This window comes from Pogoniulus pusillus, chromosome 16 (assembly GCF_015220805.1).
Source record: "Pogoniulus pusillus isolate bPogPus1 chromosome 16, bPogPus1.pri, whole genome shotgun sequence".
NCBI classification, from domain to species: Eukaryota; Metazoa; Chordata; class Aves; order Piciformes; family Lybiidae; genus Pogoniulus; species Pogoniulus pusillus.
Window position 1 is genome coordinate 12210597 of NC_087279.1, and position 23790 is coordinate 12234386.

Sequence of the window (23790 nt, forward strand, 5' to 3'; positions counted from 1 at the left end):
AAAAAGTTAGATTTATAAAAAGCAGCACTTAAAATTCATCTGAGGGAACGTGAAGTGAGAGTCACTGCCCCCCTTCTAATATAAGATGCATACCAAGAAGCACCAGTCCTTGGCAAGGTATGCAAATATACATCATGTGCACAAAGATCAGGTATCCTGAGGAAGAAGAATAATTCTCATAATTATTTCCCCACAGTAACATTTTGTTACACTGAGGGTTTAGGGTTTCTTCAATTAAAAAAAGTTGTGAGAGAAAAAAAAATAAATCAATATAATCTTGACTGCAGAATAGACACAAATATGTATAACAGCTCCCTGGACAAAAAGCAAAACTTAACCTAGTTGTGCAAGTGAAATGGAGGAAAATGTTTCCTGTATTACTGATAGAAATCCTGTATCTCATGCAACATTAGTTTTACAGAAATATTTCCCTTGTTTTGTTAGGATTATAGATTGTAGTAGGGAATTAAAAATAAATTGTATGTGGTACCAACATAGAACAGCTCAAGCAAGTGATAGAGATGATTCAAGCTACTTTCATTTCCTTCTCCAGAGGAACAGTGAAAAAGGAAAATAGAGAATAAACTCTTTGTTTCTGACTTCAGACATTACTCACAAAACCTATGCAGAAACGTCTAGAACAATAGAGCCTGTATCTGCCTTACTATTCCTTATAGAGCAAAAGGGAACTTAGAAAATAAAATCAGTGCTTCTCAAGAAACAGGAAAAAATGGAGAATACAGACTCTTTCCTGTCACTGTAAATCATCTGAACACGTTTTCCTAGCAACAGCACTCACTTACAATGCAAGACAGAGAAAAGACACCTAACATAAGCAAATTAATTGAAAACAGTTCCTTTAAAAAAATAGCCCTAATCATATCTTTAAAACCCTTATTAATGCGCTGTATTAGTGCCATATCAAACTTGATTTGCATATTGACCTTTTTCAAAACACTTGATATTACCTATCAGGCTTTGTGCAGCAGATAAACATACACACACGTATAAACTGGGGCATTTGGAGTTATGAGAGTTTAGATTCCCAGTTATTCCAGACTTTAGAAACAAGTAACAAATACTCCCAAGTATTTAGTGCTGTTCTGAAGCAATAATAACTTATAGTCTAGGTACTGCCCAAGGAGGAGATTCTTTGTCCACCTTGAAATTAGTTCTGAGCAGTTCTAGAGTTTCACTTGGAGTCTTTGAACAAAAAAAAAAGAAAGTAGAGCAACTCTGAGCATCAATATGTACTGTTGGCAAACACAAAACACAGTTTATGAGACTCAACTGGTAATAAGGTATAGGTAGCGTCATTGTTTATAACTTCCAACATCATGCTGAAATTTAGGGCAAGCAAGTACAATAAACTGTCTAGAGAAGACAAAACACTGTTCAGTTTGTTTTTTCTTGCCAAGTAAATATTTTTGGGCTCTTGCTTTGAGTGTCTTACCATCAAATTAAGCAATTTACAGTAACAGGTTTAGAACTTACAGTTAATATTCTTCCAGCATCATCTAGTGAAGTTACAACAGCTATGTAAAGAAATGGTAACTTCATATGCTTGTGCAGACTCAGCTCAGTAGAACACCACTGTTTATGATCCAGGCATGAGTCAGAAGAACAAGGTTCAGGCTTGTGATCTACTTACTGCTGACGCCTGTGACTCCATTCCAGTTTGCTATCGCCATCTACCTACTAGAAAATTAAGGTGAGCCAATAGAGAGAGAAGGTGGTCTACTAGCAGCAAGAAGTCATACTTGAGGACTAATCTTAAAAGCCAGTTTTACTATTTCTTCCAAAAATATCAATAGAAAGAGTCAAAACAAGGTGTCAGGATGGCCAGTTACAGGTTGCTGAAAGCAACCTTACCTGCTTTTGAGGTCATGTATTACTGCACTGACATTGAGAATTTCCCATCCTGTACCCTAGAGCAGAGGAATCAACAGCCTTTCTGTAATTCTGGTAAGAAGCATTATGCACACAGGTTAATTAATCTGCTTCTAAGACCAGACAGGGGAGAAGAGTACTGGGGTTCCTCCTAGATGTGAATCATTCTTGTGGAAATCCCAACTTCCTCACTTACTCATAAACCAAGACCAAAGAATGCTGATTAAGTATGTAGCAGAGACAGGTAATCTGCCATCAGAAGTACTTATTAGAAGTTCCACAAGTGATTTTATGACAACAGGAAAAGTAAACCAAAAATCTTCCTACCAAGTCAAGATCTAGTGAAGCTATTTAGAGCTCAGTATGTTACATACTGTAAAGACTATTTAAAAGTCTATATTAGCCAGGAAAATAAAGCACTAATTACTGCAATTGCATTTTTAGTATGGTATCATATCAAATGCACATACTAGGTCTGCTTCATTTTATTTCATAGATTTTAAATGCAAATCCATGAAGAAGCACTTTGCAATAATGCTGTTTGGAACAAACTGTAAGTCCAAACACTTCCTTAGGAAGATCATGAACAATATCCTGTGAGGCTTAGAGCACTGGAAAGGAGTTGTAAAAGGACTTGATGGGTGAACTGGATGTTGGGAAGCAATCAAAAGGACACTCTTGAAAAGTTGAAAGGCTGCTGTGTTAGTTTTGGACACAAAGACTAGGCCAGGCCTAATTGACAAATTTTTAGCTTATATCCTACACAGTGCTAAGTAAAAACTATCTATCCTAGAAAACTATTAACCCCAAAACAGCTCAAGCTTCCCTTACCAGTACCTTCATAATAAATAATACTAAAAAAAACTCCAGATAAACATAAGGAATGATGGAGTAAGGCAATATCCAGTGAAGTGGGGAAAGAAAGAACTTAAAATGTAAATGATATAAATGTATTTTATGATGTTATCCTCCTGGTGTATGAACCAGCATTAGCAAAGTACACTTTAGCAAGAGGTTCTTATGTTGCCTACTCAACTGCCTGACTAGATGGTATCCAAAGACATTTGTAATTCAGAATGGACAAATAAGAGCAGGCTTAAAATAATCTCACTCTTATCCATTTCCTTACACATGAGAGGAATTATTTGGTTAGAAGTTTCACAATACCTCATCCAACTCCTTTACCTTGAGGAACACTACAGTTAAGGTTACTTGTGCACCCTGGCACAAATGCCTGGCTTGCCTTAGTTTCACCTGGCATCTCTCAAATAGGAAACAAGTCAGAGTAGCACTAAATAACAGCAAGAATCTTTCAGGTTTCAGCATTTGTTGGACTCACTGCACGTGACTGATACCTCAAAGTACAAAAGATGTGGGAAAGATTAGATTACATAAGGCATCAATCAGTGACTTCTCCTGCAACAAGGAGGGGGTTAGTATCCACAAAATTAGATAAGATTACGAGTTGAACCACGCTGAGTTTGAATGCACCATGACCTTGAGAAACCCTTTAACTTCTATGTTCCTTCATTTTCTCTAACAAAACAAGATATGTATACTTGCCAAAGTGATTTAATTATGAAGACTGGCAACAAAAACTGATATTAAAAAGAGAATTTGTTAACACCACCTCTCAGCTCAACTTGGAACAAGAGATGAATTTATGGCTCCTATCTAGAGATGAAAGAAAAATTATTTGGCCCAAACTAACTTCACAAATAACAGGTACATGGAAGTGTCTGTATTTTAAAATCCCTATTGCAAATCACAGCTGTATCTGCACAAGTCACCTAACCGACGGAGGAATCAGAGAGCAGGAGCCACTGAAGGCTTTGTGGCATTAACCAGCTATGAAAATACAGTTCAGCTCTATGGGAACACACCAAACATTCCCAGACACTCTGCCTGCAAGTTTGCAAACACTCCATAAATAATGTTTAAGCATCTAAAGGGAAAGAGATGATCAAACATTACACTGAGGGCCAATGATATATGCAATGCAAAACAGGACTTAAGATCATCCAAGAAGGATAACCAGAGCTCCTTGAGAACTGAAGGTTGTTTCCTTGTTGGTGTCTAGCAGGTGAAATAAATGTTTTGGATCACAGGGAAGTCAGTACCAGCCAACCCACAGAGCAAAGAAGAGGGATAACACCAGTACAACATTCCTGGTATCAGTCAGGCAAACTTTAACACTGTGATGCATGCACAGCAGACACCAAACCACGCCTATATTAATGCCCCCAGCAGTCTGTTGCTCCAAGCAACTGCCAACTTCACTAAGGCTAATGTCTTTTGAGCCTCAGACAAATCCCAATCCCAGCAGCACGGACACAGAAGAGGTCCTAATGCTATGACAACGAAAATACAATTCTGGGGAGAAAAGTTGTTAGAATAAAACTCAGTAACATGGAGGATGTAAAAAATACCATGAAGAGAGCTACACTTACTACATTTGTAGTCTGTTGCTTATGCAATAATTTTGCATGGACAAGCAAATTTCAGCTCCATTTCAAGACATTAATCAAGGCCTTTTTTTATTTCTTCTTTTTTATTTTATCTTTATCTTTTTGTGAGGGCAGATGGGGGCCTTTTGTTTCAGAAAGACATAAAAAAAAAAAAAATCCCCCCAAAACTAAAACCAGAAACAAAACAGAAATTTACAGGGGTTTTTATTTAATCTTCCACTGAGTGCTGAACGCTATTTGAGCTGTGGAATTTCATTAAATGATCATTGGCTCATTTCCAAGCAGCAGTTCCTCTTTTGCCAGGAAGCTGAAGGATAGTGCCTTCTGAGAAAACACTTAGCAGCTTTTCTGGAAGCTAACCGACACTTGATTCCACATCCATTATTTGAGTACCACACAAATATTTCAGTGTGGCATCAAAAAGATCCACCTGAATACATGCAGTTTCACCTATACAAGCACATACTACTTTTGGGTTGCTCCTCTTCCTTTGAAAACACATTTCTGAATGATGAGACAGTGAAAAAGATAATGCAGAAATAGTTAATAGGTAGTTCCCATGATCTGTCTACTTATGAATACCATCACAAATTAAGTTATGACCTCTGTTACAAAAATGATTCATCCAAAAGAGCAATAATAGTCTCTGACACACATTACAGGCACAACTGCTAGCAAACTCCATTAAAGTTGCTTAACAGTGCTGATTAGTAGGCATGTATTCAGTTAGTTACAACTATGTCTCATTTTAATCACCACAGTGAAGCTTCACAGATGTTGCAGATTTCCTGACTCAAAGGGAGTAAGCAATCATTTAAGTTTCATCCTAAAACTTCCAGGTCCTAGAAATTCCAGATCCTGGAATGTATTCTGAAGACACAGGTATAGTTTAAAACAAAATATGAGATCAGCATCTTAAATGGATGAGTCTTCCACTTTTCCCGTAACAATTTATCTCCTTTTCATGCGGATAAATTTCTCATTGACACTGAAAATTCTCTGAAAAAATGAGTTACTGCAATCACAAACATCATACAAAAGGAGAAGAAAATTACTGACACTGTCTTCAGAGTGGTTTCAGCAAACAAACAAACAAAAATACAATTCCCACAGAATTAAAAGACAAGAAGAAAGAAAAACACACCCAGAACACTTTCCTCCTGTCTTTACATATTTAAGGAAGCTACACATAACTACAGACTGGCCTAGCTGCAGTTTGCCTATTAATCCTCATTGGGGTATTTTCCAACATTTCATAAGAGCATTTCTCTGGTGGGTAATGGGAGACAGGCGGTGTCAACACAGTGTCTGGAACTGTTATGACTTCAGACCAGTGGGTCCTTCCAGAAAATCACAAAATAAAAAGATCTGAGGGCAGAAGGACATAATTTCTACCCCACTGTAGTCCTTGTTCCTACTGACCTTGTTAATTATCTTCTTTTGTTAAGTGGCAACCTGGAAGTTTGCCACTTCAAATAGCTGCATAATAAATGAAATTGTCTGCCAAGAGTAGTCACCTGTCATACCTGTCTTTCATACTTGGCAAGATTTCATGCTGTCTTCTAAAACTCTTGGATATGGGCTGCATCTAACTATGCTTAGGCAGGACAGAAAGAGTCATATTGGCAGAGTATCCGGATTTTTCCTTGAATACATAGGTAGCAGATGAGTAATGTGCTAACCCAACAAGTCACTGGGTTTGTCTTTCTCAGGAAACCCAGCACAACAATCTCCTCTTCCCACCTGCCCCTAGTATAGCCTAACCACAAGCATCTAACTCTGCTGAGTTAAACTCTGCTGAGTTAAACTCTACTGATCTTGGAGGTCTCTTCCAACCTGGTCCACGATTCTATTATCTTCATTTAACTAAGATAATAAAGCACAAAATACATATTTTGTAGATTCACTGTTTACCTTCCCAGACATGAGAGTTCTCTTTTAGATAGCTTACAACTTTTATGACCCAAGCTACGGCAAATCTAAGTCAGTGATCAAGTCTTCAGGAAGTAGAGAGAGCACTTGCACCTGCCAGGAAACAACAGCTGACAAGTGCACAAAACCACAAAGAATCCATCTAAACGCACATCGTAACTTCACAACTTTTTCTGCTTTTCCAAATCAATTGAGCAGGGACACAGAAGACAAGCTTTCCACAGCAACCAAACTGAACTGCATGATCTTCATTCTCTTAAACACTCACATTGAGGTCAAGAAGAATTATTTGAACTGCTACGCATGGCTTTTGACAAGGAGGCACAAACTTCTTATAACTGCTGTAATTCTATAGCACCTAAAAATCCTCATCACAGACAACAGCTAGAATATGAACGACACAAAGCAATTTGGAGGGCAGACAATAGAGAAATCTTTCTATTCCACAAAAAGCACTTCCAGAAATCTTTTTCTTGTTCACAAAAATCCAGCGTGTTGGCAGAAAGCAAATTATTAAAGCTGTGCCTTTAATAGAGATGAATTTTACAACATGAGGTAAATCATATGTATGATTGCATTAATCTAACAGAGACCTTTTTCAAATTGATTCTTTAAAGCCTTAGTCCCTGAGAACAATCAGGACTTTAAGTGTTTCCACAGGCACTGGGGAAAAATACTAAAGCAAAACAAAAAAGCATAGATCAAAGCATACAGTAAAACATCAGCCATCAAACTCTGGAGCAGTAACAAAGGCTTTATAATCTAAAAAAGATTAAATGGCTACATTTTAGAGTGCTTCTGTGAGTGAGAGATAAATGAGAACATGGTGAGGGTCCAAAACACACCAGCTGAACAAAACCAAACCTGTTACATTTTCCAAGAGGACACTCTACTCTATGAGCTTTATTAGAAAAAGCATGGTGAGTCTAGCCAGTTCTTCCCTCCACAGGAAAACCTCAGCCCTGGATATCAATGGCTAGAAAAGCCAAAGTGTAACAAAGACCCTTTCAAACAGGGGGGAATCTAACTGCAAAGTACAAAACAGCTACTGTGAAAGATCCAGAACTCTATATCCAAATATATTTCCAAAGTTGGGGTTTTATAGGAATACATGACTGGATTTGTATACCCTTACACTTCACACTAATGTCATATCAGAACTTTTGAAGTATTTCACTAAGCAAAACAAGCATAAAGAGTGACAAGCTCAAAGAAGAGAACCGTACACACTTGCAGAACTGTTTGATCAGAGCACAGCTACTCTGAAAGTTACAGCAAGTACCCATAGCTCTGTTGAAGTTACAAGGCCTTTTGAAAGGGAAAAACCTCCAGCTATGAGCAACTTCTGGCTGTTGGCTCACTGTGCTACCTCCCCTATATTGCTAGCTACTGAACAAACACCCTTTGGAAAGGTTGACACAAACCTTCAGCAATTAAAAACAAAAATGTTTTAAGTTGCTCTTTTGAAGGGATCCTGACAAGCAAACTAATTATTGGGGCAGATGCTGGAAACTGCAGAGGACTTGACAATAGCACAATGGATTTTGTTCAGAAGAAAAGTGGGGAAAATCCTAAACACTCCCATCCTTTTGGGTGACTGAGACACTTAATTTTGGGTAAGATACATTTTACCACATCACATTTTTTTCTTTGGAGTTTCACCACTCTTTTCTGAAGTAAGCCACATATAAAATTGCACACATTTTCATTAACCATCAGTTGTTTTTTATTCCAACATCAGGATACCTGTAAAACCTTAAGTCTCCATATAACAAGAACACAGAAAGATGACTTGATGACTGATCTCATAAATTCATTACATTGCATGATACTGTTATACTATACTTCTTGCTAGTATTACCACTAGAAGTGGGTTTTATTCTAATAATGGGCTCTCTGTGGAAGTGTAAATTTCCCAGGAGCACAAGTGAATTGACAACAGTTTCTAAGAGGAATAAAGTAAGAGAGAATCAAAGCAACCCAGTGAAGATTCTTAGAATCAGTTTTTGGATGATTGCGTCCTTATGTTTAGTAGAAGCCAAAAGTCAAGGAAGAGAATGAGTTGGGCAACAGCAAAACAAAGCTTTCTGGAGCTTCCTAGTGCAAAAGGTCACCACAGACCTTTGTATAAGATGTCTTTTAGATAATGGTATCGAGCAGTTGCTGGCTTTTTAGCAAAACACAGAAATAAAACTCATGGGATTAGGCAGTAGAACACAGGAATACAAAATGAAAAAGTGAGTTTGAAACAATTCTGTGAAAAACATTTAAAAAACCTGATAGGTCACATTAAAATATGTTTAATATGTTTCAAAGCACAGAATCCGAGTCTTAATTTCATATGTCTTTCTTAAAGCAGCATCAAGATCACATTTTGCTGTTTCAAGTCAGAAAATGGCAGAAGGCTGGGGGTATTTACTTTGGTTTTTCTTGTTTGTTTGGGGTTTTGTTGGTTAAGGGAAAGGAGGTGAAGGAATACATCCCCTAACAGGTGCAATCATAATGGTTAAAATAGAAGGAAAAAAAATGTTGCTTTCATTAACACTGAAATCAAATGGGCTCTCTGGCTAAAGTCAGGGAAATTTTGTTCTTGAACCTCTAGATTGGTGATTGTGCTACTGGGCCGACTAAATGATGACCGCATCTACAGCGACAGAAAAACTGGTTTAACTACCTTCCATGTTTCTACTCAGATATTGTTCAAAGTCTGTTGAGGACAAATAGCTCAAGTCACTAATTCCTTCCTGATGTGATGGGCTGTACAGTATTTGAGTACATGTAGGCAAACCGAAGTCTAAAGCAACGGATAAACTTGGTCATCCTCACTCCGACAGAGTCTTTTCCTGTTGCGCAGTACAGAGGTTTCTGGCTTTTCCTCGGGCTATGAATTAGAACAGCATTTTGCATTCCCTGCTGGATTGCTTGTAGCACTGGACATAACTAGCAGGATAAAGTTCATTTGTGATCCTCTCTTGGGCCTCGTGACATCTCTCACTGGTGCAGCTGCAAGCCCCTTACATTGCTGCGAGATTCCTTAAGTCACTTGCGGGCCACGTCACTGCTACTGCTTCGGCCCTTTCTCCTGACCTATAAAGAATGCAGTGTTTTGATTTGCACAGTAGGAACATGCAGCCAAACATCTTCAAAAAGTCAAAGCTTACATTACTTTTTGGTTTGTATTCAGCAGCACCTGAACACATGGAGCCTGCCCAGAGCACCACTGTTGCACTCCAAAAGGCCAGTTCAGAATTCTGACAACTTCCATACATAAACAACGTGGGAACCACTTCAGAGATCTATCAAACACATGGTGAGAGCCAACCTGCTTCTGGATTCCAAGATCCACATTAAAAGGAACAGAGGCAACCAGCCTACTCCCTCTTAATATGTTTCTTGCTAAGGACATTATTAACCATTTGTAGCTGTACTTATCACTCAGATGTAAGAACAATTTCACCAGAGGTTATTTATGAATGTCGCATGCATCAAATGTCATTTGGCACAATACATATACAAAGGGAAAAAACCCAATTTTAAATTGTACTGTTTGAGTTTGTAGGGAGATGTAACTACCAGAGACATGGTGCAAAGGGTTCTTTAGCCAACCCCTTCCACCTCCAGCTGTTAAGGCTGAACATAAAGTACAAAAGTGATAATTCCATATAGCATGGGAACATTGAGAAAAGTTTGAGAAAAAAAAATATAATGTGACATCTGATGTGCACTGCATATAAAGACTCAGAAGCTTAGAGGACAGTCTTCCTTCTCCCAAGGCTTTGATCTGCACCTTGTGACTGCACCAAACTCACAATGGGCTGCCCACAGCTTCCACCTTCCCTGTTACTGTGTTTCCCCTGTAACAGGAAAAGGTTCTGCTTACAGCTAATGAGAATATGCCTTTCTCGCTATTTCTCAGCTCAAGAATTCAGAAGACTCAACAAGAGTCTGTTTAGATGACTGTGAAGACTTGCAGTCTCAGCCTGCAGGTAAACACGAGGGCGACAGGATGCTGCTATTGTAGTTTCCTGCAATTGCTTCAAGAGAGCAGCAGTCAGTGTCAGGACATGGCTTCAAGTGACACTGAGCACGAACCTAGCTGGGATTTGTGGAAAGATGAAACTAAGTAGTTTTTCCAGCTTTTTTCCAGAGATGACAAAACTCTCTGTTACTCATTTTATCCCCATCTTATTAACATATCTGCATGGGCACAAAAGAGAATCCTTCATGTAAATCCTAACTTCAAGGAAACAAAATCTCGCAGAAACATTATTATAAAGTCTCAAAAAATGCATAAGAAAAGTCAAAGTCTTGAAACTATTTGCCCTTTCCTGAAGTGCTGGCAGGAACAATTCCTTCATCTTGGTTTCTAGCCTTGATGCAATACTGTACACTGTCGATTACAAGGAAATCTCTCCAGCTTCCAACAGTGAACAGCTCAGACAGTGTCAGCCTACAAGTGGGGGTTTCTTTGCAGCACACAGGGTTGAGCTCAGCATGACCCCTTCTAAGATGCTGGATGAAAGCTACGAGCAGTAACATAGTTAGACAGCTCTTTACTCGCCCTGCATGAGATGGGGCTGGCAGCAGAGCACATAAGATGATAGCCCACACAAGGTATCTGCACTCAAGCTATCACAATAGGAACACCAAACAAACAACTGAAAAAAAACATGACATGATCTACTGGGCAAGAAACAAGGGAATTTACCCAAACTACACAACATATTAGAGGCCAAGCAGAAGCAGAACAGTTCTACTGCCCAGTACAAAATCACTCTTGCTGTATCTCTTCAGAGACTCCAATCCAGCTTCCATTATTTCCCCACTGCTTTCCCCCATTGCTTCATGCATGTAGCTACAGCTACGCTGTGGAATTTATACATGGGTGCTAAAACAGTCCCCAAGTGCAGAAAAGGGTGTACTGCAATGTGTTTTGTAGCTTTGTAGATTTCCTAACAAATTACTTCGAAGACTTAATAGTTAAGCAGTTCCACAGAGGTATTAAGCAGACTTTGGAAAATAGGACAGTGACATTAAGAATGCTCTTCTGCATTTATGTACTGCAACTTCATCCACTAGAACGCCATAAAAGAGCTAAAGTACCACAGGAATAGTATCACAAGCACAGAACAGGCATGTTTTAAAAGTTGTCTTTAACTCTTACTAGGCAGCAGCATGCTCGTAGTGACTAAAGCACAACTAAACGCAGCAGAATAAGGATACATTCTTCCTGGGATAGCTTGCCTAAAGCAAATGCTTTCAATTATGAGTCCGGCATTCTTTTTTTGTGCTCTTAAGAAGATAAAATGCTAGATAGGGCTGTCTTTCCTTTGAAGTACCGAGTACTCACACTAGTGCCTCTGAGAAGCGTTAAGTGTACATCCTAGCTTGGAGAGATGTTAATTCAAAACAGAACTGTGTAACTGTCACGGCTTGTTTAAAGCAAACAAATATAACATCCTTCTGTTGAACCTCACTCAACTTTTCTACTATTAGGATCAGTTTAATCACTGGAAAGTGGTGTGAAGTAGCAAGAAGAACATCAGCTATATGAACAAGAAACAAAAGACGACAAACACTGTAACAAGCAGACTCTTTGAATCTAGACAAGAAACAATGATGGAATCCTTCCACAGCCCTCCAAATAAGTAAAAAAATCTCCAATATTCAAGGGTGCTATCGTTATGTGTTTGTATTGAACAACTGAAAATAATGTAGAGACTTTTTCCTCAGTGTCCATAGAAGTGCATAGCAATTCTTCCAGCAAATGACAATACAGTAATTGACAGAAACATCTGAGGAACCAAAACTGAACTATTTTTTCCTAATGACTGACTGCCATTACAGGCATCAGAGATGTTATTATAAAGTCTTGTTTTGTTGTTTGGTTGTTTGTTTTTTTAAGGTTATTTTTTATTTGACTGCTTGCCTCTGACAAAACTGAATACATACTCTGCCTCAGCTTTCAGAGTATTTCCATTTTAGGTCATTATAGCCAAAGAATACTGCTGATAAGCAAAATCAGTTTTCTTATCAAACAGACGAAGCTCAACTTCTTGCTGCTCGAATAATTAATTTATCATCATTTATTTCATGTGGCCAGATGAGGCAGAAAGATTTCTTCCAGGACATTTTTCCAGTCAGAGTTCAAAATAGTTTTACAAGCCATCTATCAGCCAACTTGAACTTTGTTCCAACAGCAGCAGCAGAAGAACTTGGATGCATATAAGTGGCAAATCAGTTTGTAAGTGTTTAGAATTATCCTGTTTGCATAAGCTATTGTATTTAACAGCATCAATGTAACAGACAAAGTGGAACACCACATGCACTTAGACAAGGCTTAGCTATGATAAGCTGACTTAGTTTGGATAAAGTACAACTGGTGAAAGGCATTTATAACAACGTTATCCAATTTAAGCAAATACATTTTGGCCTAGCTACATTAAATACATATATAAGACCTCTTTTTCTTCAGTGAGAAGATGGAGAGAGATTAATAGATAAGTTAAGTATACTTGTGGATTATAAAAATTATCTGCTAGTTCATCCCTGGGAAAAGTCATTATAACAAAAGTCTTCTCCATCTTTTTATGCAGCATTAAATATTTATCCATCATGTAAAGCACTGGGAAACACTGAAAAGGCCCTACCATTGTTTTAATAGCCTGGAAAGTAAAAAAATAATAATACAAAATTATAAAATGGTGCAATATAGCTCTTCTTAAAGTACACAAAATCCTTCTCCGTGGTCAAAAACCAATTCTCAACCTGACTTTTGTTTGCAGTATTGATATACAAACTTCATGCAATTAAAAAAAAATTAGATCTAACCTATTCTCTACAGCATTTAAAAATGTGGTAGTTCACACATTAAAAATTATATTTGTATTCCCATAATTATATACTTAATGTATGTTTTACTTATATATTCACTAATTATATTAATATGTACTTTAAGTAAGCGGAACTTGGACTCCAGTAAGCTATTTCAATAACATGTGCTTGAAACTCAGCTATGAATGAGACAGACACTAACTGCATAGAAGAAACATACATGAAAGCACTTTCCAGCCAAAGTTTGGCCCTTCAAAGAAATAGATATTAAATGCAGATATTATAATACATATTGAATTTCTAAGAATCACCATTGAAGACGTCCTGCTGCCAAGACTTGCTTTTTTAAAAAGGAGAAAGGAATGCTACTACATATTGTATTTAAAAATCAGAATGCAGATCTGAGAAGCTGAACACATTGCTGCAAGAAGTTTTGAATCTAGGCTTACACAGTGAAGGCTCTTCTGATGGAAGGACTGAACTCAGTTATCAACCAGTAAGAAAATAAGGAAACATGCAACAGAACAATAGACAAGAAGTAGAGCAGATTGAAAACCAAAGCAGATTTTGGTCACAAGAGGGCCTTTGATATGTACTTTTCTCCAGCTAGGAGATGCAATAAAAAATAGCTCAGCATAGGGAAAGACAATAAAGGCCTAGACTGTTTTGGCTTCTTCTCCCATTCCTTATATATGCACCTACATAAACTTTCAAGCAAATAAACATTTCTCTTTGCTTCAGCTGCCACCCACTGGAAAAGGAAAGCAACATTGATTCCAAACTGCAACAGCCTAAAAAGGTCAGAAAACCAAGCTGACAGGTATGAGTAGAGATTAGATTAAAGCTTTAGCATTGCCTTGAAAATTTTAGTGGCACTGCTACAAAAAAGCAAGCTTGCACTTCAAACTGAAATAGAAAACAGAATACAGCAACGCACCAGAGCTCCACTTCCTTTCCTTGCCCCAGCCCCATCGGCAGGCATTTGGGTTGTATTGCAAAACTTTGGAGAGGAGATGGAGTGCAGGAAGATGAATTGAAAGTATCAAGTCTGGCAGCACCCCTTTGACAATCATGGTGCAACAAGGTTGAGCAGGATCACATAGCCAGGCAGTTCTCACCATACCGTACTGTGCTGCTCCTGCTGTGCTCCAGGTCTGTCTCTATACTCGTACTGTTGCTCTCTCTCCTGCTTGCTTTTATAACAGAAATCCATCAACTTCCTTGCCTAAGTGGCAGCCTTCCCTCATTCACAACACATATATTGTTTTCAGTGGATACATGGTGTGGGTGCCTGTGGTGCAGACGCAACAACTTAGTCTTTTAAGAAAGAGCATTGTGGAAAGGCTTGCTGGGAAACCAGCAAGGGCTGCAACAGAGCATTATCATCCACTTCGGATGAAACTTGTTCTAGCGCCAGATAAAATAAACATACACAGAGACAAAAAGTGCTTACTTAGGATAGCAATAGAAGGTATTTGCATGCAATGACAGCAGTGCTACAGCATGTTGCACAAAATGCAACAAAACTCACCCTTAACTGCAACTGACTCCTGCAGACATGCAATTGTAGTGACCCTGCACTGGGGCTGTGATGGTTCAGCCAGGGAAGTCAGCACTGCGACCACCAGGCAAGCCAATCTGAGTGCTACTGCCACACCCTGATTTCCTGTAGAAAAAACTCAACCTCCACTGAGACCAAATAAATGGGGGGAGTGAGTTTCCAGAGAACCTGATATATTTAAGATATTCTCAAGTGTATATGCAATGAAGTAGGTTTTTGCCAACGGAATAGCTACTTTTCAATTATGGATGAGATGAGAGGTATAAACTGATCATAGGCTTCCTCACTGTAAAAGTCTAAGGGAGGAAAAAAAACCCTACAAATCTAATACACACCCTGTGGGGATTAACAAGCAGACCTATAAATCCTTTGGTCCAAACCACATACTTCTTCAAAAAGGCCTGTTAAAAAAAATATACTAGGAAAAAAGTATCTGGCAATATTCCCCTCATAAAATATCTCCTCTGCTGTTGTAAAGGTGGGGAGTCCCAGTCCCACAAGAGAACGACTTCACTAGACTTGCACAACAAAAGATGCGTCTTTCACAGGACAAAGGAAGGGGCAGGATAGCTGCCAAAGTTGTAACACTGCTTCAAATTCTGTCCTCTCTTGTTCCTTGACAATTTTTTTTAAGCAGGACACAAGGGCTGCCTACTGATCCCTGGTTTTACTTGTTCTTCTCTAATCCTTGTGCTAGATTTGAAGGAACTCCAGGGGCTGGAGTCTGCTTTTTAGCTGAGAGAGTGAGAGAAGACAAGTTCACATGCTGATGGTCCATTGCATTCAAATCAAACCAAAACTGGATGCATTTTAGTTCTTCAACTACCTGAAAGAGTTTAGCTCCCGCTCCTGGAATGCTGCTTCCTTGATAAAGCTTGTTCAAACAGAAATCATTAAGTATTAGCTCCTGTCAGTTATTAAGGAGCTTATTACAAGCAAATGTAATACAGAAGAGCTCACACGATTTCCCAACAGACAAAACTGCTCTGGATATTTGGCAATTAGCGTCTCCAAGTCATTAACAAGAATATTTGAGTTCAGTAAAGACTACAGGCATTGACCAACAGGCACATAAGTGAACAGCTAAACTCACGTTGAGCAATTCATAGCTCAGCATGAACACATTATTAATAGACCAGTACAGTAGATGTGGAAATGTGACCATCATTGGTCAGTGAGTTCAAGGACCAGACTAGTGAAAAAAGAAAAATCCACAAGAAATGCAAAGCTGGCTATCTATCAATACTGAAATAAACTTGTTTGCATGCAGAGATATACCTGTAGGTATGAGGGTTTCAAATGCAGTTTTCTTATTTAACCTAAAAAAGGAACAAAGTTCATTATCAAAATGAAAGATCCTGGCACCACTGACATGATGAAAGTCAGCCAATTGTGCTCTCTCTCACAGGAATATACATTGAATACTTTTTTTTAAAAAATAAGAGTAAAACTTAATTTCACAAATGTTTCCCAGTAAGATATTCTGACTCAGAACTTTATTTAGCAAATAAAGCATTTTCTTCAGTTCAGCAGGCACTATCAAAATTAGTCAAGTCCAAAATGCTCAGTTGGGTTACGCAGTCATGCTAACAAAATGCAATCACCCAGAGGCATTACAAAACATAGCATGACAATTTTGAGATAAAATATACAGAGCAGTCAGAGTCATATTTCAAACACGACAGTCTTTCCAAGTTGTTGCACTGTCTACTCATTTTTCTCGAGCATACAAGATAAGAACATGCAACAGGCCCTACTTGCTCGCAGCTGGACTGTATCTTCCTTTTTTTTTTTTTTTTAAAGGGACTGTTTCTTCTAAGAAAGAAATACAGAATTCTTCTTTTGTTCAAACAAGAATCAAATGCAGTCTTCGTCTAGAAAAGCACAGTTCAACCATTGAACAATGTGTTAGCAATAGCTCAGCTTCACTGCGTTTGTACTCACTAGGGAATTTCCCAGAAAAAGGCAGACTGCAGAAGCCAAGCTTAACCTTAATCTAGCTATGAGTTACAAGCAAAAGAGCTTACTATCAGAAACAAAAAACCTGGTATCACAAACTAAACCCCTTCTCCCTTGAAGCTGTTCCTCATACTGAATATTGATACATTTCATGGACTGAAGTAAATCAGGCATCATCGTATGATGAGGAACAAAGTGATACTGACTGAACAGGCAGATTTCATGAGTTCCTTTGGTAGAAACTAAGGCAAAGCTTAAACTGCACTTCCTCAAGAAACCAGAGAATGTGAGAAAGAATCAAACATGCAAACAAGGATGCAATTACATCTCTAACAAATAGGTGTTTGGGGAAAAAATATTTTCAAACACTCCAAAAGTGACCTCGCACTTGAGTGCTAAAAAAACAACATGCAGTTTTCTCTCTGTCATCTCATCATTACTGATTTGTCACACAACAAATAGTGAGGCTAAACCAACACAGGCCTAGGCTTTCAGCTCCAAATCAGTAGCATGCATGACTTCATAGCTCAGGGGTGGGAAAAGAGCTGAAGCTTAGATTTACCACATAAGTTTCAAGATATGCTATATTTATACTGGGGAGCCAAGCAAGTCGATAAATACTTAATTATGGGAATGCAAAAGACTAAACATAATGCAGATTGAAGCCAAACATAAATGCCATTTAAAAGTTTTTGGCATCCAGAAGATGAGAAAAGATTCTAATTCAGATAACCCTGACAACTCCTCTGAGCCCAGTGAGGGGGAAAGGATTTCAACCCCCAGACAACTCTTCAGCAAAGAGGGGCACCTTTACTAAGCTGCTTGGGAAGAGCTTGTTTTAGTAGAGTCTCAACCACACATACAATACCAAGTGTAATAACACTTTGACCTATTAATGAATTTCTTAGAAGCTATCCCAACTTCACCCTCACTATCAATGGGTGAAAAGTAAAACCACCTGGTTACATTTCAACCAAACAAGACCACAGTTTGCTCATAGTTTAAGGAAAAGTATTAGGAATAGTAGAAATATATGTTGCAAATCTGGTTTATAGTCAAAAGTGAGTAGCACCTTGGAATTCAAGATAATCCTATTCAGGGGCATACAGAGAGGTGCTGCTTACTTATTTTATGTATTTTGGATGGTTGGCTGATCAAATGCTCAGACATCAAGCGCACACTCTCCTCCATTAACAGTCAGGCAACTATCATAGAAGCCTTACATGATTAATGTGCATCAGCATCATTTTCTGTGATGGTCACTTCCAAACTCCATGGATTTTATTATTAAATGAACACCAGTTATGATTAGTCTTACAGCTACTTTTTCAGATAGAGAATTACACTCGATGGAGAAGGAATTACCAAAGGAATTAATTTTGCTAAGAGGACACTGCAAAATGTGTTCTGTGGGTTTATTCCCTTTCTTAGCTTGAGAAATAATTTTTAGGAGTTTATTTTATGACCTGCCTCTTTGATTTGCAGCTAATTGATATACATCTGTGCTACATCACTTTCACCTTTTAGTGAGAAACTATCAAATCTCCCATCAATCAGGAAAGAGCAACAGCTCTTTCAAAACATAACTTACTTTATGGATTCCAGGGGGCCTTTCTGTCCCTGAAAGGTACACACAATGTTCCACGTGCATGAATTTTAGTTAACAAGAAAAAGCAACAGAAAATATCTGAAACACACAGATAGACATCCCTTTACTATGTCACTGTTACTTGTAATAATGGAGTCTGGTCTAGCTCTACCCAGAAGTCTTGCGCCACTCTTGCCAAGGACATATTTGTGAGGCTCCCACTACTCATCTGCCAAATCTTTCATTTCTTGGCTTTTCCTGGTGTCTCTGGCAACACAGATGGCAAACTAGTGCAGCTTCTGGTATATACATCATACAGGTGGCCCTACAGAGCTAAAGGCAGTACACTACTACCTATAGAGAACACTTTTGCAAAATCACTCAAACATCACAAAAAACCCCACAAACTAATGGGGTATCTCTGCCTTAGAGAGGTAATGCCCCTTTAAGAAAGTATAAAAACTCTTCCAGGTTGAAGTAACTGCCTTGTAAATGAGAATATAACACAAGTCATTTCACTATTATTTTACCAAGACTATAAAGAGCCCTCTCAGACTCATCTCTTAATTCCATCTTTGCAAAAAGCACAGCCAAGAGGATGCAGAATGATTACTTCTAATGTGCTACTCAAATAGCTCTGAATGGGCACAAGCAGCTCTCCCCCTTTCCCTATTCCTGCTCATCATCCTTTGGCTCCAGATAGAGCTCTGCAGAACCAAATTCTGTACTCAGATTATGCAGGCAAAGGAAGATGGCATGTTTTGTCTTGGAGCAAGGAAAGCAGTCTAAAAAAAATAAAGACTACTACTACTGTTTTGGTGCTTTTCAGATGGCTTTTTTTCAGAACCTGATAACCACAATGGAGAAGCTGTATTTAATACAAGGATAATTGCAGAGTGAACAAACAAACAAACCTACCCACCCAGACAACCTTTCTCATCTGTGGATGATTAACAGAAGAATTTGGTTCCTAATGAAATCAGTCAGACCCCAGACTCCACAGGTATATCCCTTATCTTTTCACTCAGCTCAGGCTCATCTGCCACAAACATTTCAATCCCAAGCCTATTCCTTTCTTCCTCCAATCTTTTTACAGCACATTAAGTATATACTCCATAAATGCCATGGAGGGAATGGTGGCCTATTGGTACATAATGCATTTGGACTGCACCATGAAGAGACACACCTGAGTTAGCTTTAGAGCTCTTAAATACCTGTGCCAATGAACCCAGAACAGGCACATACCTCAGTGCTGGCCAACACCTGTGAAGTATTTACACTGCACCAGCCACAACGAGGCTTGTATTGCTGCAGCTTCACTGGAGAATAGCTGAACTGAAATGAACTTGGATACATTCACATGTGCTACAGTCCCACCTCTAGATGCAGTGCAGCTGTGTAGTGAGAGGTAAGGAAGAGGCCTTTTTTCAGGAGCAGGAGCCAGAGCTGAGCTCCAGCTATGGACAAACAATGCACCCACAGAGCAGAAGATGTGTACCTGTGCACATAGCAGGGTGACAGCAAAGTGTTTCAGACAGAAACCAAGAGGGTTGGTTAAGCTATTAAGCTCTGAAGTATTCAATTTGACATGAACTCTAGTTGTACTGACTAGTTTTCAAACATCAAAACAGACTCAGAGGCCTGAAAGATTCTATGCTCTTCCCAGGAAATCAGTTATGTTAATAAGAGATGTCCTCTTTCCAGGTCTTACTGTTATTTCCTCAATCTACATAGCATCAAATAGCCAAGATTTCTTTGAGAGATTATCTAAAGATTTCTCCTGCAAAATTTCCTGACTTTCCTAGTTTAGAAGTAGTTTCTAGTTTAAAAATAATTCCTTCTTTATAGGGTATCTTTTCAACTACGCTGTGAGATCAAAAAGGCAAAATTATTATGCTATTCCACTGTTCTTTTCAATAAGAAAATTACAGCCCTACTGTGCAATTATGCCTAATGAAGAGGTGCATGATAATTCATTAAATCCAAAAGGGAAAAGAAAAAGTTTTAGAATGAGCTCTTGTCTTGTGAGAACAATATGAGCATCTTCCTGATCAATTATCTCACACACATTCACCAAATCGTTACATTATGACACACTCATTAAGCACACACAGACCAGAGCTGTGTAACATAGTTCTCTATACATTTGTATCAGCCACTGAGTGGCAGCAATTCCTTCATACCTAAACCTGAGTTACAAGATGCAGGATGAAAATTTCAGAGTCCTCCTGACAATTCTTTCACACAACCTCCAAATTGTTTTATGTTTAGCATGACATACGGCCATACAAACAGTGCCTATTGAAATACCTTGTTAAGTGTCTCCGTGTTTTAACTGCTGAGTTTTCAAGCGTTAGGTACTTCATTCTGATAATCACTCCTCCTTAGAAGTTTGCTATGTTTAATTTTACAATAAGATAACGGTGAGAAAAACTACGTGGACCAAGAAAACTAGAAGCACCAGCATTTAATAATTTCTTAAATAAAAGCACAAAGCTGTATTTTGTTATGCGACCCATAGGAAGGGTCAGAAACACCTATACACTTACACCTTTTGTTTGTTTTTTTTCATTCAGTATTTACAGGTTCCTATAGTAGTGCCTTGGGGTGACTGTACTCATTCTCAAGTCAAACACCTAATTTTTAAATACAGCCATTTTGGGGAACTAAAATGAACAGCAAATGCTGTATAATTTTTTTTAATAAATATGCTTATTAATTATTGCTTAATCACTTCAGAAGCACTTAATAATCTCTTGTTCAGAAGGCTATATTGGTTACACTTGGTTGTAGGTACAACGCTGCACAGCATTCTTTGCTAGATGGGAAACAGATGAGTTTATTTGCTTACTTATTAGTCTGCTAATAGACTAATGATTGTACAAAGCCATGGCCCAAATAAAATTCAGAAGAAACTAAACACATAACAACCGCATCCAGGATTTTGGCACAGAGTGTTTGTAGAGTTGTTAAACACTAATTCAGAGATTAAATCGCTAAAACTAGGAAAGATACAGCACGAGATCCAGTTATGCCTTTCTGCAGACTCGGTTCTGCCCTGGAAGCATCAAGAAATGGGATACAGGACAACATATCCTTTGCATATAAATCTCCTGCAAGACCTCCTAGGTCCAGATTAAGTCTGCTCTGCATTACTTGAATAATCTAGAAGTGAAGCGGTGCAACACTCAGAGCCCACAAGTAAACAGATGTCAGATGTAACCACAAAATGCCATAATTTTTATACTTCACACCCCAATGCAAACGGGGCATTCACTAGCAATGAACTGAAAACTGTTTTTTAAGAGACGCAGCCTGTCATGGACACAAAAGCAACAGGCATTCCTGCTCCTTCATTTCTTATTGTCTGTCGCCATTCAGCTGGAAACCTGACTGTTTAAAAGACCATGCATTTCATCTGCTTCTAACTCACTGTCGTACGGGAGATAGAAACCAAGAACCAATGCAACTGAGTGGAGGGCAAAAGGAAAAACAAAAAACCCACAACAAAACCACGAAAAATTCCCCATACTTGATAGAATCAGAATTCCTGCTACGAGGAAACTCCAGGTTTCTGTCAAGGACCACGGGGATCTCCTCATCTTCCCATACGGGGCACAAGTCTCTCCCTCCCGCCAACGCTCCGGCGGTGCGCGCCCGTCCCTCCGGCCAGAGCCTGACAGACTTTCACGGCTCAAGCCGAACAAGCCGGCCCCATCCGAAGTAACTCCGAGCTCGGAGACCGGGAGGTTTCAGCGGACAAAGTCCGCGGCCGGGCCGGGCCCCGGGACTCTCGCTACAGCCCCCCGCCCCGGGGCACGGAGCCCAACATGGAGGCGCGGTTGAAGAGAAAGCCCCACGACACCCGGCGCTTCGATGTCGGAGGCAGCCCCACGAACTCCGGCCCCAGCTCCACCGGTAAGCGCTGCCCGGCTTACCCACCCCTCACGCCCAACCTACCAGGACTAAGTACAACGGCGGACGAACCAGGCACCTCTTTCTACACCGTGAGCCCCACGGAAGCCAGCCGAGCCAGAGGGAACCAGAGCCCGTATCGCTTCCTCATTCACCCAGCGCCAGGCGGGGCAGGAACTGCCAGGCACGGAGTGCCCCGTGCCAAAGGCAGGTACCAGCACTCACCTGCTTCCAGAGAGCCCTCAGGGACCGCGACCGTCACCGAGTTTCAGGCGCTGTCCCGAATGAAAAAGCGTGCGAGTATCTGAGCGAAGAGGGAAGGCAGCCAGTGGATCTCCGCCGCGGCCACGGCCCGGCCCGGCCCGGCTCGGCGCTCCCCGCCCTCTTCTCCGCCCACGGGGTGCAGCTGCGAGCCGCGAGCAGCTCTCACCTGCTGCCACCGCCCCCGGGCCGCCGGCCCCGCCCCGGAGGTGCTGAGGGGAGCTGGCGGCAGCATGGCCCGAGGCGGTGGTCGACGGTACGGTGTCTTTGTGTTGTGGTTCATTCGCCTGTCGCTGGAGATGGACGTATGTGCGAACGCCTAAGTCATGGTGGTCTGGGCAGCCCTGTTTTGGCCAAGCGCCAGCGCCGTGTCTCGTCCCACGGCGGGCAGGCAGTTTGGGCGAAGGGCCCCTGCTGAGTCTTGGCGCGGCTCTAGGTGGGGCGGTAAGGCCACGGCCGGGGCCGTGTTGGTGCTGCGGGTGCTGAGCTGTGTTTGAGCGAAAGAAATGATTTAAGGTGGTTTGCTGGGTTTTCTTTTTCAGAGATTTTTCTTTTGTGGCTTTGGTGGGGGTTTTGTTCACTGGTCACTAAAGTGCGAAAAGCATCTGGGCTTGAGGAGCTGGAACTTGGCCTAAGAGCACTCGGTGTGTCCCTGCCGAACAGGAGGAACATGTGCCCTTCTGCTACGCTTGCACTTCCAGGCTCTTGTTTAAATGTTTCCCGGGGGCTTGAAAACTATGTTTTTCTAAGGAGTCTGGGTAAGCTGCAGCTCCGAGCACTGCTGTCACCTCAGAGATGGCCTTTGCTGATGTGCTGAGGCCTTCACAGTGTATTCAAGGTCCTGGCCAGGGATTTTCCCCCAGTTTGTAGTATGCTCCAAATAATGTAGCTTGTTTTTCCTGTAAGCCTTCAGTACTACAATCTTTAGTGTTAAAATGAGGTGCTTCAGGAATAGATTTCATCACAGAAATGTGTGAAGTGTAAGAAGCAGAAAAAAAAACATGTCCATGCTCCTTTTAACAGGAGTCAAGCAAAACTTTGTCATCATTTCTTAGCTCACACAGATCAGGTGTAAATGGCTTTGACATTTTCATCTCAAATGATCTCATTCTGCCCTAGATCAAAGCAGTGATGAAAAGAGTGAGGTTTTGTGCCTCTGCAAAACTACAGTGACTGGGTGTTTCCCCAGGCAGGTGCAAGTTGTGGTGTGCAGCTGAGGGTGTTGAACCTTGTGGGAGGCTGTGACCCAGCTGTTAGATAGCAGAGTCATTTCTAAAAACACATTCCACCTGTTTGGTGCCCGGCTTTCCAGAACATTTCAGTTGATACTCCTAAGATAACACTGAAGTTACTCAGTGTTGTATGTTTAAGAACCGTAGAGT

General features: G+C 40.1%; 1 protein-coding gene across 1 annotated transcript in view; it reads right to left on the reverse strand.

Annotated features, from left to right (window-relative positions):
- PRKCD (protein kinase C delta) overlaps positions 1-22554 on the reverse strand; it is a 62335-nt gene extending 39781 nt beyond the window's left edge. Inside the window, exon 1 of the mRNA XM_064156528.1 lies at positions 22373-22554. The gene's annotated coding sequence lies outside the window, so the exon portion shown is untranslated. The remainder of the gene's footprint in view (positions 1-22372) is intronic.
- Between the last annotated feature and the right edge of the window lie 1236 nt (positions 22555-23790).